The 16,605-nt window shown below is 32.3% G+C and overlaps 6 non-coding genes across 6 annotated transcripts; all 6 read right to left on the bottom strand.

Moving 5' to 3' along the window:
- Positions 1-882: 882 nt before the first annotated feature.
- Positions 883-954, bottom strand: TRNAP-UGG (transfer RNA proline (anticodon UGG)). Its single transcript has one exon. It is a non-coding gene; the product is annotated as a tRNA-Pro (tRNA).
- A 2,160-nt stretch (positions 955-3,114) lies between these two features.
- TRNAP-UGG (transfer RNA proline (anticodon UGG)) lies at positions 3,115-3,186 on the bottom strand. The gene has a single exon. It is a non-coding gene; the product is annotated as a tRNA-Pro (tRNA).
- Positions 3,187-7,105: 3,919 nt separating this feature from the next.
- On the bottom strand, positions 7,106-7,177 carry TRNAP-UGG (transfer RNA proline (anticodon UGG)). Its single transcript has one exon. It is a non-coding gene; the product is annotated as a tRNA-Pro (tRNA).
- Positions 7,178-8,874: 1,697 nt separating this feature from the next.
- Positions 8,875-8,946, bottom strand: TRNAP-UGG (transfer RNA proline (anticodon UGG)). Its single transcript has one exon. It is a non-coding gene; the product is annotated as a tRNA-Pro (tRNA).
- Positions 8,947-11,106: 2,160 nt separating this feature from the next.
- Positions 11,107-11,178, bottom strand: TRNAP-UGG (transfer RNA proline (anticodon UGG)). The gene has a single exon. It is a non-coding gene; the product is annotated as a tRNA-Pro (tRNA).
- Positions 11,179-13,338: 2,160 nt separating this feature from the next.
- On the bottom strand, positions 13,339-13,410 carry TRNAP-UGG (transfer RNA proline (anticodon UGG)). The gene has a single exon. It is a non-coding gene; the product is annotated as a tRNA-Pro (tRNA).
- Between the last annotated feature and the right edge of the window lie 3,195 nt (positions 13,411-16,605).

Here is a 16,605-nt window from a genome sequence, read left to right as displayed (position 1 = left end):
TCAGGAAATTGACTTCAATAAGATAATGGAACCATGTCAAAGAATCTGAAAATTTGGGTTCGATCACGATTTGAACCTGGGACCTCTCGCACCCTAAGCGAGAATCATAACCCTAGACCAACAAGCCACCTACCTGAACATTTTTCTATTGATTTTTCAATTGATTTAAAGAAAATAGCTTTTTGTTTTTAAAAACACCATAAACATTTATGTAAAAGTGAATTTGTAAAATAAATAAAATATTTCCTTATGGTCCAGTAGATAGTTTTCTAAGTATGCATATAGGAAAAGTGCAGGGACAAGATTTGTGAGTGCCTACAGAGTTTGGACTTCTCTCATGGACGAAGCTAAAGACTTGTCATATGCAATGTACAAATCATGCTTCCAGACACAGAAGAAAGGCAAAAGACAACCTTGCAATTTCATTTTTGAACTTTTTGTGTTTCAAAATGAGACTATTCTTTTAAAACATTCAAAGCTATCTAGACAGTAGGGAACCTGCAGTTTTCCTAATATACCACAATACAGTTGAAATTTGAATAAGTATGCTCTTATTTGTAGAACAACTAAAATGTTTCCGTAGGATTCTATTAATAGTTTTCTTTGTGTGCTTATTTGGAAAGTGCAGTGACAAGATTTATAAATGGCTACAGAGTTTGGACTTTTCTGATCGATAAAACCCAAGACTTGTCAAAAGCTATGTGTAAATCATGCATAAATAGAAGAAAGGCAATTGAAAAATGATGAAGGCAAGATTCATAAGTATTTACAAATTCTATTGGGAGTATGGCAAAAACAAAACTCAGTTGATGCTATTGACTTAGCCAATTGAGAAAATCAAATATATATTAACCATGAGATGCACCGTACATAAGAAATAGAAGGCTCATCCGGGATTTGAACCCGGGACCTCTCGCACCCAAAGCGAGAATCATACCCCTAGACCAACGAGCCAACTGAAATAAGCCTGTTTTATTTGATTTCTTAACTGTTTTTATGTGAAAATGGTATTCTTTTAAAGCAGTCACTAATGTATACAAGGAGGAAATATTAGCATAAATAAAATATTTCCTAATAGTCAATATTTTTCTAAGTATACTTGCTTGGAAATTGCTGTACAAAGTTTTATGATGCCCAGCAGAGTTTTTCTAATGGATAAAACCCAAGACATGTCACATGCTATGTGCAGATAAGTACTTACAAATAATTTTAGCAGTTTGACAAAAATCAAAATTCAATTCTGCAAATAAGTAAATCCAATCTATTTTGAGAGTTTTGAAAAAACAAAATTCAGTTGAAATTCACTCTGGAAATTGACTTCAATAAGATAATGGAACCATGTCAAAGTATCTAAAAATTTGGGCTCGTCCGGGATTTGAACCCGTGACCTCTTGCACCCAAAGTGAGAATCATAGAGTCATCAAGTAAGCATGTTTAATTTGATTTCTTAACTGTTTTTATGTGAAAATTGTATTATTTTAAAGTAGTCACTAATGTATACAATGTGGAAATATTAGAATAAATAAAATATTTCCTAATAGTCAATATTTTTCGAAGTATACTTGCTTGGAAATTGCTGTGCAAAGTTTTATGATGCCAGCAGAGTTTTTCTGATGGATAAAACCCAAGACATGTCACATGCTATGTGCAGATAATTACTTACAAATAATTTTAGCAGTTTGACAAAAAGCAAAATTCAATTGTGCAAATAAGTAAATCCAATATATTTTGAGAGTTTTGAAAAAACAACATTCAGTTGAAATTCACTCAGGAAATTGACTTCAATAAGATAATGGAACCATGTCAAAAAATCTGAAAAGTTGGGCTCATCCAGGATTTGAACCCGGGACCTCTCGCACCCATAGTGAGAGTCATAGAATCATCAAGTAAGCATGTTTTATTTGATTTCTTAACTGTTTTTATACGAAAATGGTATTCTTTTAAAGCAGTCACTAATGTATACAAGGAGGAAATATTATCATAAATAAAATATTTCCTAATAGTCAATATTTTTCTAAGTACACTTGCTTGGAAATTGCTGTGCAAAGTTTTATGATGCCCAGCAGAGTTTTTCTGATGGATAAAACCCAAGACATGTCACATGCTATGTGCAGGTAAGTAATTACAAATAATTTTAGCAGTTTGACAAAAAACAAAATACAATTGTGCAAATAAGCAAATCCAATCTATTTTGTGAGTTTTTAAAAAATAATATTCAGTTGAAGAATTTACTCAGGAAATTGACTTCAATAAGATAATGGAACCATGTCAAAGAATCTGAAAATTTGGGTTCGATCACAATTTGAACCTGGGACCTCTCGCACCCTAAGCGAGAATCATAACCCTAGACCAACAAGCCACCTACCTGAACATTTTTCTATTGATTTTTCAATTGATTTAAAGAAAATAGCTTTTTGTTTTTAAAAACACCATACACATTTATGTAAAAGTGAATTTGTAAAATAAATAAAATATTTCCTTATGGTCCAGTAGATAGTTTTCTAAGTATGCATATAGGAAAAGTGCAGGGACAAGATTTGTGAGTGCCTACAGAGTTTGGACTTCTCTCATGGACGAAGCTAAAGACTTGTCATATGCAATGTACAAATCATGCTTCCAGACACAGAAGAAAGGCAAAAGAAAACCTTGCAATTTCATTTTTGAACTTTTTGTGTTTCAAAATGAGACTATTCTTTTAAAACATTCAAAGCTATCTAGACAGTAGGGAACCTGCAGTTTTCCTAATATACCACAATACAGTTGAAATTTGAATAAGTATGCTCTTATTTTTAGAACAACTAAAATGTTTCCGTAGGATTCTATTAATAGTTTTCTTTGTGTGCTTATTTATAAAGTGCTGTGACAAGATTTAAAAATGGCTACAGAGTTTGGACTTGTCTGATCGATAAAACCCAAGACTTGTCAAAAGCTATGTGTAAATCATGCATAAATAGAAGAAAGGCAATTGAAAAATGATGAAGGCAAGATTCATAAGTATTTACAAATTCTATTGGGAGTATGGCAAAAACAAAACTCAGTTGATGCTATTGACTTAGCCAATTGAGAAAATCAGATATATATTAACCATGAGATGCACCGTACATAAGAAATAGAAGGCTCGTCCGGGATTTGAACCCGGGACCTCTCGCACCCAAAGCGAGAATCATACCCCTAGACCAACGAGCCAACTGAAAAAAGCCTGTTTTATTTGATTTCTTAACTGTTTTTATGTGAAAATGGTATTCTTTTAAAGCAGTCACTAATCTTTACAAGGAGGAAATATTAGCATAAATAAAATATTTCCTAATAGTCAATATTTTTCTAAGTATACTTGCTTGGAAATTGCTGTACAAAGTTTTATGATGCCCAGCAGAGTTTTTCTGATGGATAAAACCCAAGACATGTCACATGCTATGTGCAGATAAGTACTTACAAATAATTTTAGCAGTTTGACAAAAAACGAAATTCAATTGTGCAAATAAGTAAATCCAATCTATTTTGAGAGTTTTTAAAAAACAACATTCAGTTGAAATTCACTCAGGAAATTGACTTCAATAAGATAATGGAACCATGTCAAAAAATCTGAAAAGTTGGGCTCGTCCAGGATTTGAACCAGGGACCTCTCGCACCCAAAGTGAGAGTCATAGAATCATCAAGTAAGCATGTTTTATTTGATTTCTTAACTGTTTTTATGTGAAAATGGTATTCTTTTAAAGCAGTCACTAATGTATACAAGGAGGAAATATTATCATAAATAAAATATTTCCTAATAGTCAATATTTTTCTAAGTACACTTGCTTGGAAATTGCTGTGCAAAGTTTTATGATGCCCAGCAGAGTTATTCTGATGGATAAAACCCAAGACATGTCACATGCTATGTGCAGGTAAGTAATTACAAATAATTTTAGCAGTTTGACAAAAAACAAAATTCAATTGTGCAAATAAGCAAATCCAATCTATTTTGTGAGTTTTTAACAAATAATATTCAGTTGAAGAATTTACTCAGGAAATTGACTTCAATAAGATAATGGAACCATGTCAAAGAACCTGAAAATTTGGGTTTGATCACGATTTGAACCTGGGACCTCTCGCACCCTAAGCGAGAATCATAACCCTAGACCAACAAGCCACCTACCTGAACATTTTTCTATTGATTTTTCAATTGATTTAAAGAAAATAGCTTTTTGTTTTTAAAAACACCATACACATTTATGTAAAAATGAATTTGTAAAATAAATAAAATATTTCCTTATGGTCCAGTAGATAGTTTTCTAAGTATGCATATAGGAAAAGTGCAGGGACAAGATTTGTGAGTGCCTACAGAGTTTGGACTTCTCTCATGGACGAAGCTAAAGACTTGTCATATGCAATGTACAAATCATGCTTCCAGACACAGAAGAAAGGCAAAAGAAAACCTTGCAATTTCATTTTTGAACTTTTTGTGTTTCAAAATGAGACTATTCTTTTAAAACATTCAAAGCTATCTAGACAGTAGGGAACCTGCAGTTTTCCTAATATACCACAATACAGTTGAAATTTGAACAAGTATGCTCTTATTTTTAGAACAACTAAAATGTTTCCGTAGGACTCTATTGATAGTTTTCTTTGTGTGCTTATTTGGAAAGTGCAGTGACAAGATTAAAAAATGGCTACAGAATTTGGACTTGTCTGATCGATAAAACCCAAGACTTGTCAAAAGCTATGTGTAAATCATGCATAAATAGAAGAAAGGCAATTGAAAAATGATGAAGGCAAGATTCATAAGTATGTACAAATTCTATTGGGAATATGGCAAAAACAAAACTCAGTTGATGCTATTGACTTAGCCAATTCAGAAAATCAGATATGTATAAACCATGAGATGCACCGTACAAAAGAAATAGAGGGTTCATCCAGGATTTGAACCCGGGACCTCTCGCACCCAAAGCGAGAATCATACCCCTAGACCAATGTGCCAACTGAAATAAACCTGTTTTATTTGATTTCTTAACTATTTTATATGAAAATGGTATTCTTTTAAAGCAGTCACTAATGTATACAAGGAGGAAATATTAGCATAAATAAAATATTTCCTAATAGTCAATATTTTTCTAAGTATAGTTGCTTGGAAATTGCTGTGCAAAGTTTTATAATGCCCAGCAGAATTTTTCTGATGCATAAAACCCAAGACATGTCATATGCTATGTGCAGATAAGTACTTACAAATAATTTTAGCAGTTTGACAAAAAACAAAATTCAATTCTGCAAATAAGTAAATCCAATCTATTTTGAGAGTTTTGAAAAAACAACATTCAGTTGAAATTCACTCTGGAAATTGACTTCAATAAGATAATGGAACCATGTCAAAGAATCTAAAAATTTGGGCTCATCCGGGATTTGAACCCGTGGCCTCTCGCACCCAAAGTGAGAATCATAGAGTCATCAAGTAAGCATGTTTTATTTGATTTCTTAACTGTTTTTATGTGAAAATTGTATTATTTTAAAGCAGTCACTAATGTATACAAGGTGGAAATATTAGAATAAATAAAATATTTCCTAATAGTCAAGTATACTTGCTTGGAAATTGCTGTGCAATGTTTTATGATGCCCAGCAGAGTTTTTTTGATGGAAGAAACCCAAGACATGTCACATGCTATGTGCAGATAAGTGCTTGCAAATAATTTTAGCAGTTTGACAAAAAACAAAATTCAATTCTGCAAATAAGTAAATCCAATCTGTTTTGAGAGTTTTGAAAAAACAACATTCAGTTGAAATTCACTCAGGAAATTGACATCAATAAGATAATGGAACCATGTCAAAAAATCTGAAAAGTTGGGCTCGTCCAGGATTTGAACCAGGAACCTCTCGCACCCAAAGTGAGAGTCATAGAATCATCAAGTAAGCATGTTTTATTTGATTTCTTAACTGTTTTTATGTGAAAATGGTATTCTTTTAAAGCAGTCACTAATGTATACAAGGAGGAAATATTATCATAAATAAAATATTTCCTAATAGTCAATATTTTTCTAAGTACACTTGCTTGGAAATTGCTGTGCAAAGTTTTATGATGCCCAGCAGAGTTTTTCTGATGGATAAAACCCAAGACATGTCACATGCTATGTGCAGGTAAGTAATTACAAATAATTTTAGCAGTTTGACAAAAAACAAAATACAATTGTGCAAATAAGCAAATCCAATCTATTTTGTGAGTTTTTAAAAAATAATATTCAGTTGAAGAATTTACTCAGGAAATTGACTTCAATAAGATAATGGAACCATGTCAAAGAATCTGAAAATTTGGGTTTGATCACGATTTGAACCTGGGACCTCTCGCACCCTAAGCGAGAATCATAACCCTAGACCAACAAGCCACCTACCTGAACATTTTTCTATTGATTTTTCAATTGATTTAAAGAAAATAGCTTTTTGTTTTTAAAAACACCATACACATTTATGTAAAAGTGAATTTGTAAAATAAATAAAATATTTCCTTATGGTCCAGTAGATAGTTTTCTAAGTATGCATATAGGAAAAGTGCAGGGACAAGATTTGTGAGTGCCTACAGAGTTTGGACTTCTCTCATGGACGAAGCTAAAGACTTGTCATATGCAATGTACAAATCATGCTTCCAGACACAGAAGAAAGGCAAAAGACAACCTTGCAATTTCATTTTTGAACTTTTTGTGTTTCAAAATGAGACTATTCTTTTAAAACATTCAAAGCTATCTAGACAGTAGGGAACCTGCAGTTTTCCTAATATACCACAATACAGTTGAAATTTGAATAAGTATGCTCTTATTTTTAGAACAACTAAAATGTTTCCGTAGGATTCTATTAATAGTTTTCTTTCTGTGCTTATTTGGAAAGTGCAGTGACAAGATTTAAAAATGGCTACAGAGTTTGGACTTGTCTGATCGATAAAACCCAAGACTTGTCAAAAGCTATGTGTAAATCATGCATAAATAGAAGAAAGGCAATTGAAAAATGATGAAGGCAAGATTCATAAGTATTTACAAATTCTATTGGGAGTATGGCAAAAACAAAACTCAGTTGATGCTATTGACTTAGCCAATTGAGAAAATCAGATATATATTAACCATGAGATGCACCGTACATAAGAAATAGAAGGCTCATCCGGGATTTGAACCCAGGACCTCTCGCACCCAAAGCGAGAATCATACCCCTAGACCAACGAGCCAACTGAAATAAGCCTGTTTTATTTGATTTCTTAACTGTTTTTATGTGAAAATGGTATTCTTTTAAAGCAGTCACTAATGTATACAAGGAGGAAATATTAGCATAAATAAAATATTTCCTAATAGTCAATATTTTTCTAAGTATACTTGCTTGGAAATTGCTGTGCAAAGTTTTATGATGCCAGCAGAGTTTTTCTGATGGATAAAACCCAAGACATGTCACATGCTATGTGCAGATAAGTACTTACAAATAATTTTAGCAGTTTGACAAAAAGCAAAATTCAATTGTGCAAATAAGTAAATCCAATCTATTTTGAGAGTTTTGAAAAAACAACATTCAGTTGAAATTCACTCAGGAAATTGACATCAATAAGATAATGGAACCATGTCAAAAAATCTGAAAAGTTGGGCTCGTCCAGGATTTGAACCAGGGACCTCTCGCACCCAAAGTGAGAGTCATAGAATCATCAAGTAAGCATGTTTTATTTGATTTCTTAACTGTTTTTATGTGAAAATGGTATTCTTTTAAAGCAGTCACTAATGTATACAAGGAGGAAATTTTATCATAAATAAAATATTTCCTAATAGTCAATATTTTTCTAAGTACACTTGCTTGGAAATTGCTTTGCAAAGTTTTATGATGCCCAGCAGAGTTTTTCTGATGGATAAAACCCAAGACATGTCACATGCTATGTGCAGGTAAGTAATTACAAATAATTTTAGCAGTTTGACAAAAAACAAAATACAATTGTGCAAATAAGCAAATCCAATCTATTTTGTGAGTTTTTAAAAAATAATATTCAGTTGAAGAATTTACTCAGGAAATTGACTTCAATAAGATAATGGAACCATGTCAAAGAATCTGAAAATTTGGGTTCGATCACGATTTGAACCTGGGACCTCTCGCACCCTAAGCGAGAATCATAACCCTAGACCAACAAGCCACCTACCTGAACATTTTTCTATTGATTTTTCAATTGATTTAAAGAAAATAGCTTTTTGTTTTTAAAAACACCATAAACATTTATGTAAAAGTGAATTTGTAAAATAAATAAAATATTTCCTTATGGTCCAGTAGATAGTTTTCTAAGTATGCATATAGGAAAAGTACAGGGACAAGATTTGTGAGTGCCTACAGAGTTTGGACTTCTCTCATGGACGAAGCTAAAGACTTGTCATATGCAATGTACAAATCATGCTTCCAGACACAGAAGAAAGGCAAAAGACAACCTTGCAATTTCATTTTTGAACTTTTTGTGTTTCAAAATGAGACTATTCTTTTAAAACATTCAAAGCTATCTAGACAGTAGGGAACCTGCAGTTTTCCTAATATACCACAATACAGTTGAAATTTGAATAAGTATGCTCTTATTTGTAGAACAACTAAAATGTTTCCGTAGGATTCTATTAATAGTTTTCTTTGTGTGCTTATTTGGAAAGTGCAGTGACAAGATTTATAAATGGCTACAGAGTTTGGACTTTTCTGATCGATAAAACCCAAGACTTGTCAAAAGCTATGTGTAAATCATGCATAAATAGAAGAAAGGCAATTGAAAAATGATGAAGGCAAGATTCATAAGTATTTACAAATTCTATTGGGAGTATGGCAAAAACAAAACTCAGTTGATGCTATTGACTTAGCCAATTGAGAAAATCAAATATATATTAACCATGAGATGCACCGTACATAAGAAATAGAAGGCTCATCCGGGATTTGAACCCGGGACCTCTCGCACCCAAAGCGAGAATCATACCCCTAGACCAACGAGCCAACTGAAATAAGCCTGTTTTATTTGATTTCTTAACTGTTTTTCTGTGAAAATGGTATTCTTTTAAAGCAGTCACTAATGTATACAAGGAGGAAATATTATCATAAATAAAATATTTCCTAATAGTCAATATTTTTCTAAGTATACTTGCTTGGAAATTGCTGTACAAAGTTTTATGATGCCCAGCAGAGTTTTTCTAATGGATAAAACCCAAGACATGTCACATGCTATGTGCAGATAAGTACTTACAAATAATTTTAGCAGTTTGACAAAAATCAAAATTCAATTCTGCAAATAAGTAAATCCAATCTATTTTGAGAGTTTTGAAAAAACAACATTCAGTTGAAATTCACTCTGGAAATTGACTTCAATAAGATAATGGAACCATGTCAAAGTATCTAAAAATTTGGGCTCGTCCGGGATTTGAACCCGTGACCTCTTGCACCCAAAGTGAGAATCATAGAGTCATCAAGTAAGCATGTTTAATTTGATTTCTTAACTGTTTTTATGTGAAAATTGTATTATTTTAAAGTAGTCACTAATGTATACAATGTGGAAATATTAGAATAAATAAAATATTTCCTAATAGTCAATATTTTTCGAAGTATACTTGCTTGGAAATTGCTGTGCAAAGTTTTATGATGCCAGCAGAGTTTTTCTGATGGATAAAACCCAAGACATGTCACATGCTATGTGCAGATAATTACTTACAAATAATTTTAGCAGTTTGACAAAAAGCAAAATTCAATTGTGCAAATAAGTAAATCCAATATATTTTGAGAGTTTTGAAAAAACAACATTCAGTTGAAATTCACTCAGGAAATTGACTTCAATAAGATAATGGAACCATGTCAAAAAATCTGAAAAGTTGGGCTCATCCAGGATTTGAACCAGGGACCTCTCGCACCCAAAGTGAGAGTCATAGAATCATCAAGTAAGCATGTTTTATTTGATTTCTTAACTGTTTTTATGTGAAAATGGTATTCTTTTAAAGCAGTCACTAATGTATACAAGGAGGAAATATTATCATAAATAAAATATTTCCTAATAGTCAATATTTTTCTAAGTACACTTGCTTGGAAATTGCTGTGCAAAGTTTTATGATGCCCAGCAGAGTTTTTCTGATGGATAAAACCCAAGACATGTCACATGCTATGTGCAGGTAAGTAATTACAAATAATTTTAGCAGTTTGACAAAAAACAAAATACAATTGTGCAAATAAGCAAATCCAATCTATTTTGTGAGTTTTTAAAAAATAATATTCAGTTGAAGAATTTACTCAGGAAATTGACTTCAATAAGATAATGGAACCATGTCAAAGAATCTGAAAATTTGGGTTCGATCACGATTTGAACCTGGGACCTCTCGCACCCTAAGCGAGAATCATAACCCTAGACCAACAAGCCACCTACCTGAACATTTTTCTATTGATTTTTCAATTGATTTAAAGAAAATAGCTTTTTGTTTTTAAAAACACCATAAACATTTATGTAAAAGTGAATTTGTAAAATAAATAAAATATTTCCTTATGGTCCAGTAGATAGTTTTCTAAGTATGCATATAGGAAAAGTGCAGGGACAAGATTTGTGAGTGCCTACAGAGTTTGGACTTCTCTCATGGACGAAGCTAAAGACTTGTCATATGCAATGTACAAATCATGCTTCCAGACACAGAAGAAAGGCAAAAGACAACCTTGCAATTTCATTTTTGAACTTTTTGTGTTTCAAAATGAGACTATTCTTTTAAAACATTCAAAGCTATCTAGACAGTAGGGAACCTGCAGTTTTCCTAATATACCACAATACAGTTGAAATTTGAATAAGTATGCTCTTATTTGTAGAACAACTAAAATGTTTCCGTAGGATTCTATTAATAGTTTTCTTTGTGTGCTTATTTGGAAAGTGCAGTGACAAGATTTATAAATGGCTACAGAGTTTGGACTTTTCTGATCGATAAAACCCAAGACTTGTCAAAAGCTATGTGTAAATCATGCATAAATAGAAGAAAGGCAATTGAAAAATGATGAAGGCAAGATTCATAAGTATTTACAAATTCTATTGGGAGTATGGCAAAAACAAAACTCAGTTGATGCTATTGACTTAGCCAATTGAGAAAATCAAATATATATTAACCATGAGATGCACCGTACATAAGAAATAGAAGGCTCATCCGGGATTTGAACCCGGGACCTCTCGCACCCAAAGCGAGAATCATACCCCTAGACCAACGAGCCAACTGAAATAAGCCTGTTTTATTTGATTTCTTAACTGTTTTTATGTGAAAATGGTATTCTTTTAAAGCAGTCACTAATGTATACAAGGAGGAAATATTAGCATAAATAAAATATTTCCTAATAGTCAATATTTTTCTAAGTATACTTGCTTGGAAATTGCTGTACAAAGTTTTATGATGCCCAGCAGAGTTTTTCTAATGGATAAAACCCAAGACATGTCACATGCTATGTGCAGATAAGTACTTACAAATAATTTTAGCAGTTTGACAAAAATCAAAATTCAATTCTGCAAATAAGTAAATCCAATCTATTTTGAGAGTTTTGAAAAAACAAAATTCAGTTGAAATTCACTCTGGAAATTGACTTCAATAAGATAATGGAACCATGTCAAAGTATCTAAAAATTTGGGCTCGTCCGGGATTTGAACCCGTGACCTCTTGCACCCAAAGTGAGAATCATAGAGTCATCAAGTAAGCATGTTTAATTTGATTTCTTAACTGTTTTTATGTGAAAATTGTATTATTTTAAAGTAGTCACTAATGTATACAATGTGGAAATATTAGAATAAATAAAATATTTCCTAATAGTCAATATTTTTCGAAGTATACTTGCTTGGAAATTGCTGTGCAAAGTTTTATGATGCCAGCAGAGTTTTTCTGATGGATAAAACCCAAGACATGTCACATGCTATGTGCAGATAATTACTTACAAATAATTTTAGCAGTTTGACAAAAAGCAAAATTCAATTGTGCAAATAAGTAAATCCAATATATTTTGAGAGTTTTGAAAAAACAACATTCAGTTGAAATTCACTCAGGAAATTGACTTCAATAAGATAATGGAACCATGTCAAAAAATCTGAAAAGTTGGGCTCATCCAGGATTTGAACCCGGGACCTCTCGCACCCATAGTGAGAGTCATAGAATCATCAAGTAAGCATGTTTTATTTGATTTCTTAACTGTTTTTATACGAAAATGGTATTCTTTTAAAGCAGTCACTAATGTATACAAGGAGGAAATATTATCATAAATAAAATATTTCCTAATAGTCAATATTTTTCTAAGTACACTTGCTTGGAAATTGCTGTGCAAAGTTTTATGATGCCCAGCAGAGTTTTTCTGATGGATAAAACCCAAGACATGTCACATGCTATGTGCAGGTAAGTAATTACAAATAATTTTAGCAGTTTGACAAAAAACAAAATACAATTGTGCAAATAAGCAAATCCAATCTATTTTGTGAGTTTTTAAAAAATAATATTCAGTTGAAGAATTTACTCAGGAAATTGACTTCAATAAGATAATGGAACCATGTCAAAGAATCTGAAAATTTGGGTTTGATCACAATTTGAACCTGGGACCTCTCGCACCCTAAGCGAGAATCATAACCCTAGACCAACAAGCCACCTACCTGAACATTTTTCTATTGATTTTTCAATTGATTTAAAGAAAATAGCTTTTTGTTTTTAAAAACACCATACACATTTATGTAAAAGTGAATTTGTAAAATAAATAAAATATTTCCTTATGGTCCAGTAGATAGTTTTCTAAGTATGCATATAGGAAAAGTGCAGGGACAAGATTTGTGAGTGCCTACAGAGTTTGGACTTCTCTCATGGACGAAGCTAAAGACTTGTCATATGCAATGTACAAATCATGCTTCCAGACACAGAAGAAAGGCAAAAGAAAACCTTGCAATTTCATTTTTGAACTTTTTGTGTTTCAAAATGAGACTATTCTTTTAAAACATTCAAAGCTATCTAGACAGTAGGGAACCTGCAGTTTTCCTAATATACCACAATACAGTTGAAATTTGAATAAGTATGCTCTTATTTTTAGAACAACTAAAATGTTTCCGTAGGATTCTATTAATAGTTTTCTTTGTGTGCTTATTTATAAAGTGCAGTGACAAGATTTAAAAATGGCTACAGAGTTTGGACTTGTCTGATCGATAAAACCCAAGACTTGTCAAAAGCTATGTGTAAATCATGCATAAATAGAAGAAAGGCAATTGAAAAATGATGAAGGCAAGATTCATAAGTATTTACAAATTCTATTGGGAGTATGGCAAAAACAAAACTCAGTTGATGCTATTGACTTAGCCAATTGAGAAAATCAGATATATATTAACCATGAGATGCACCGTACATAAGAAATAGAAGGCTCGTCCGGGATTTGAACCCGGGACCTCTCGCACCCAAAGCGAGAATCATACCCCTAGACCAACGAGCCAACTGAAAAAAGCCTGTTTTATTTGATTTCTTAACTGTTTTTATGTGAAAATGGTATTCTTTTAAAGCAGTCACTAATCTTTACAAGGAGGAAATATTAGCATAAATAAAATATTTCCTAATAGTCAATATTTTTCTAAGTATACTTGCTTGGAAATTGCTGTACAAAGTTTTATGATGCCCAGCAGAGTTTTTCTGATGGATAAAACCCAAGACATGTCACATGCTATGTGCAGATAAGTACTTACAAATAATTTTAGCAGTTTGACAAAAAACGAAATTCAATTGTGCAAATAAGTAAATCCAATCTATTTTGAGAGTTTTTAAAAAACAACATTCAGTTGAAATTCACTCAGGAAATTGACTTCAATAAGATAATGGAACCATGTCAAAAAATCTGAAAAGTTGGGCTCGTCCAGGATTTGAACCAGGGACCTCTCGCACCCAAAGTGAGAGTCATAGAATCATCAAGTAAGCATGTTTTATTTGATTTCTTAACTGTTTTTATGTGAAAATGGTATTCTTTTAAAGCAGTCACTAATGTATACAAGGAGGAAATATTATCATAAATAAAATATTTCCTAATAGTCAATATTTTTCTAAGTACACTTGCTTGGAAATTGCTGTGCAAAGTTTTATGATGCCCAGCAGAGTTATTCTGATGGATAAAACCCAAGACATGTCACATGCTATGTGCAGGTAAGTAATTACAAATAATTTTAGCAGTTTGACAAAAAACAAAATTCAATTGTGCAAATAAGCAAATCCAATCTATTTTGTGAGTTTTTAACAAATAATATTCAGTTGAAGAATTTACTCAGGAAATTGACTTCAATAAGATAATGGAACCATGTCAAAGAACCTGAAAATTTGGGTTTGATCACGATTTGAACCTGGGACCTCTCGCACCCTAAGCGAGAATCATAACCCTAGACCAACAAGCCACCTACCTGAACATTTTTCTATTGATTTTTCAATTGATTTAAAGAAAATAGCTTTTTGTTTTTAAAAACACCATACACATTTATGTAAAAATGAATTTGTAAAATAAATAAAATATTTCCTTATGGTCCAGTAGATAGTTTTCTAAGTATGCATATAGGAAAAGTGCAGGGACAAGATTTGTGAGTGCCTACAGAGTTTGGACTTCTCTCATGGACGAAGCTAAAGACTTGTCATATGCAATGTACAAATCATGCTTCCAGACACAGAAGAAAGGCAAAAGAAAACCTTGCAATTTCATTTTTGAACTTTTTGTGTTTCAAAATGAGACTATTCTTTTAAAACATTCAAAGCTATCTAGACAGTAGGGAACCTGCAGTTTTCCTAATATACCACAATACAGTTGAAATTTGAACAAGTATGCTCTTATTTTTAGAACAACTAAAATGTTTCCGTAGGACTCTATTGATAGTTTTCTTTGTGTGCTTATTTGGAAAGTGCAGTGACAAGATTAAAAAATGGCTACAGAATTTGGACTTGTCTGATCGATAAAACCCAAGACTTGTCAAAAGCTATGTGTAAATCATGCATAAATAGAAGAAAGGCAATTGAAAAATGATGAAGGCAAGATTCATAAGTATGTACAAATTCTATTGGGAATATGGCAAAAACAAAACTCAGTTGATGCTATTGACTTAGCCAATTCAGAAAATCAGATATGTATAAACCATGAGATGCACCGTACAAAAGAAATAGAGGGTTCATCCAGGATTTGAACCCGGGACCTCTCGCACCCAAAGCGAGAATCATACCCCTAGACCAATGTGCCAACTGAAATAAACCTGTTTTATTTGATTTCTTAACTATTTTATATGAAAATGGTATTCTTTTAAAGCAGTCACTAATGTATACAAGGAGGAAATATTAGCATAAATAAAATATTTCCTAATAGTCAATATTTTTCTAAGTATAGTTGCTTGGAAATTGCTGTGCAAAGTTTTATAATGCCCAGCAGAATTTTTCTGATGCATAAAACCCAAGACATGTCATATGCTATGTGCAGATAAGTACTTACAAATAATTTTAGCAGTTTGACAAAAAACAAAATTCAATTCTGCAAATAAGTAAATCCAATCTATTTTGAGAGTTTTGAAAAAACAACATTCAGTTGAAATTCACTCTGGAAATTGACTTCAATAAGATAATGGAACCATGTCAAAGAATCTAAAAATTTGGGCTCATCCGGGATTTGAACCCGTGGCCTCTCGCACCCAAAGTGAGAATCATAGAGTCATCAAGTAAGCATGTTTTATTTGATTTCTTAACTGTTTTTATGTGAAAATTGTATTATTTTAAAGCAGTCACTAATGTATACAAGGTGGAAATATTAGAATAAATAAAATATTTCCTAATAGTCAAGTATACTTGCTTGGAAATTGCTGTGCAATGTTTTATGATGCCCAGCAGAGTTTTTCTGATGGAAGAAACCCAAGACATGTCACATGCTATGTGCAGATAAGTGCTTGCAAATAATTTTAGCAGTTTGACAAAAAACAAAATTCAATTCTGCAAATAAGTAAATCCAATCTGTTTTGAGAGTTTTGAAAAAACAACATTCAGTTGAAATTCACTCAGGAAATTGACATCAATAAGATAATGGAACCATGTCAAAAAATCTGAAAAGTTGGGCTCGTCCAGGATTTGAACCAGGAACCTCTCGCACCCAAAGTGAGAGTCATAGAATCATCAAGTAAGCATGTTTTATTTGATTTCTTAACTGTTTTTATGTGAAAATGGTATTCTTTTAAAGCAGTCACTAATGTATACAAGGAGGAAATATTATCATAAATAAAATATTTCCTAATAGTCAATATTTTTCTAAGTACACTTGCTTGGAAATTGCTGTGCAAAGTTTTATGATGCCCAGCAGAGTTTTTCTGATGGATAAAACCCAAGACATGTCACATGCTATGTGCAGGTAAGTAATTACAAATAATTTTAGCAGTTTGACAAAAAACAAAATACAATTGTGCAAATAAGCAAATCCAATCTATTTTGTGAGTTTTTAAAAAATAATATTCAGTTGAAGAATTTACTCAGGAAATTGACTTCAATAAGATAATGGAACCATGTCAAAGAATCTGAAAATTTGGGTTTGATCACGATTTGAACCTGGGACCTCTCGCACCCTAAGCGAGAATCATAACCCTAGACCAACAAGCCACCTACCTGAACATTTTTCTATTGATTTTTC

The sequence above is a fragment of the Taudactylus pleione genome, unplaced genomic scaffold (assembly GCF_031769625.1).
Source record: "Taudactylus pleione unplaced genomic scaffold, aTauple2 ptg000317l, whole genome shotgun sequence".
NCBI lineage: Eukaryota > Metazoa > Chordata > Amphibia > Anura > Myobatrachidae > Taudactylus > Taudactylus pleione.
Note: the sequence above shows the minus strand (reverse complement) of the source record. Positions and strands in the feature narration are given on the sequence as shown.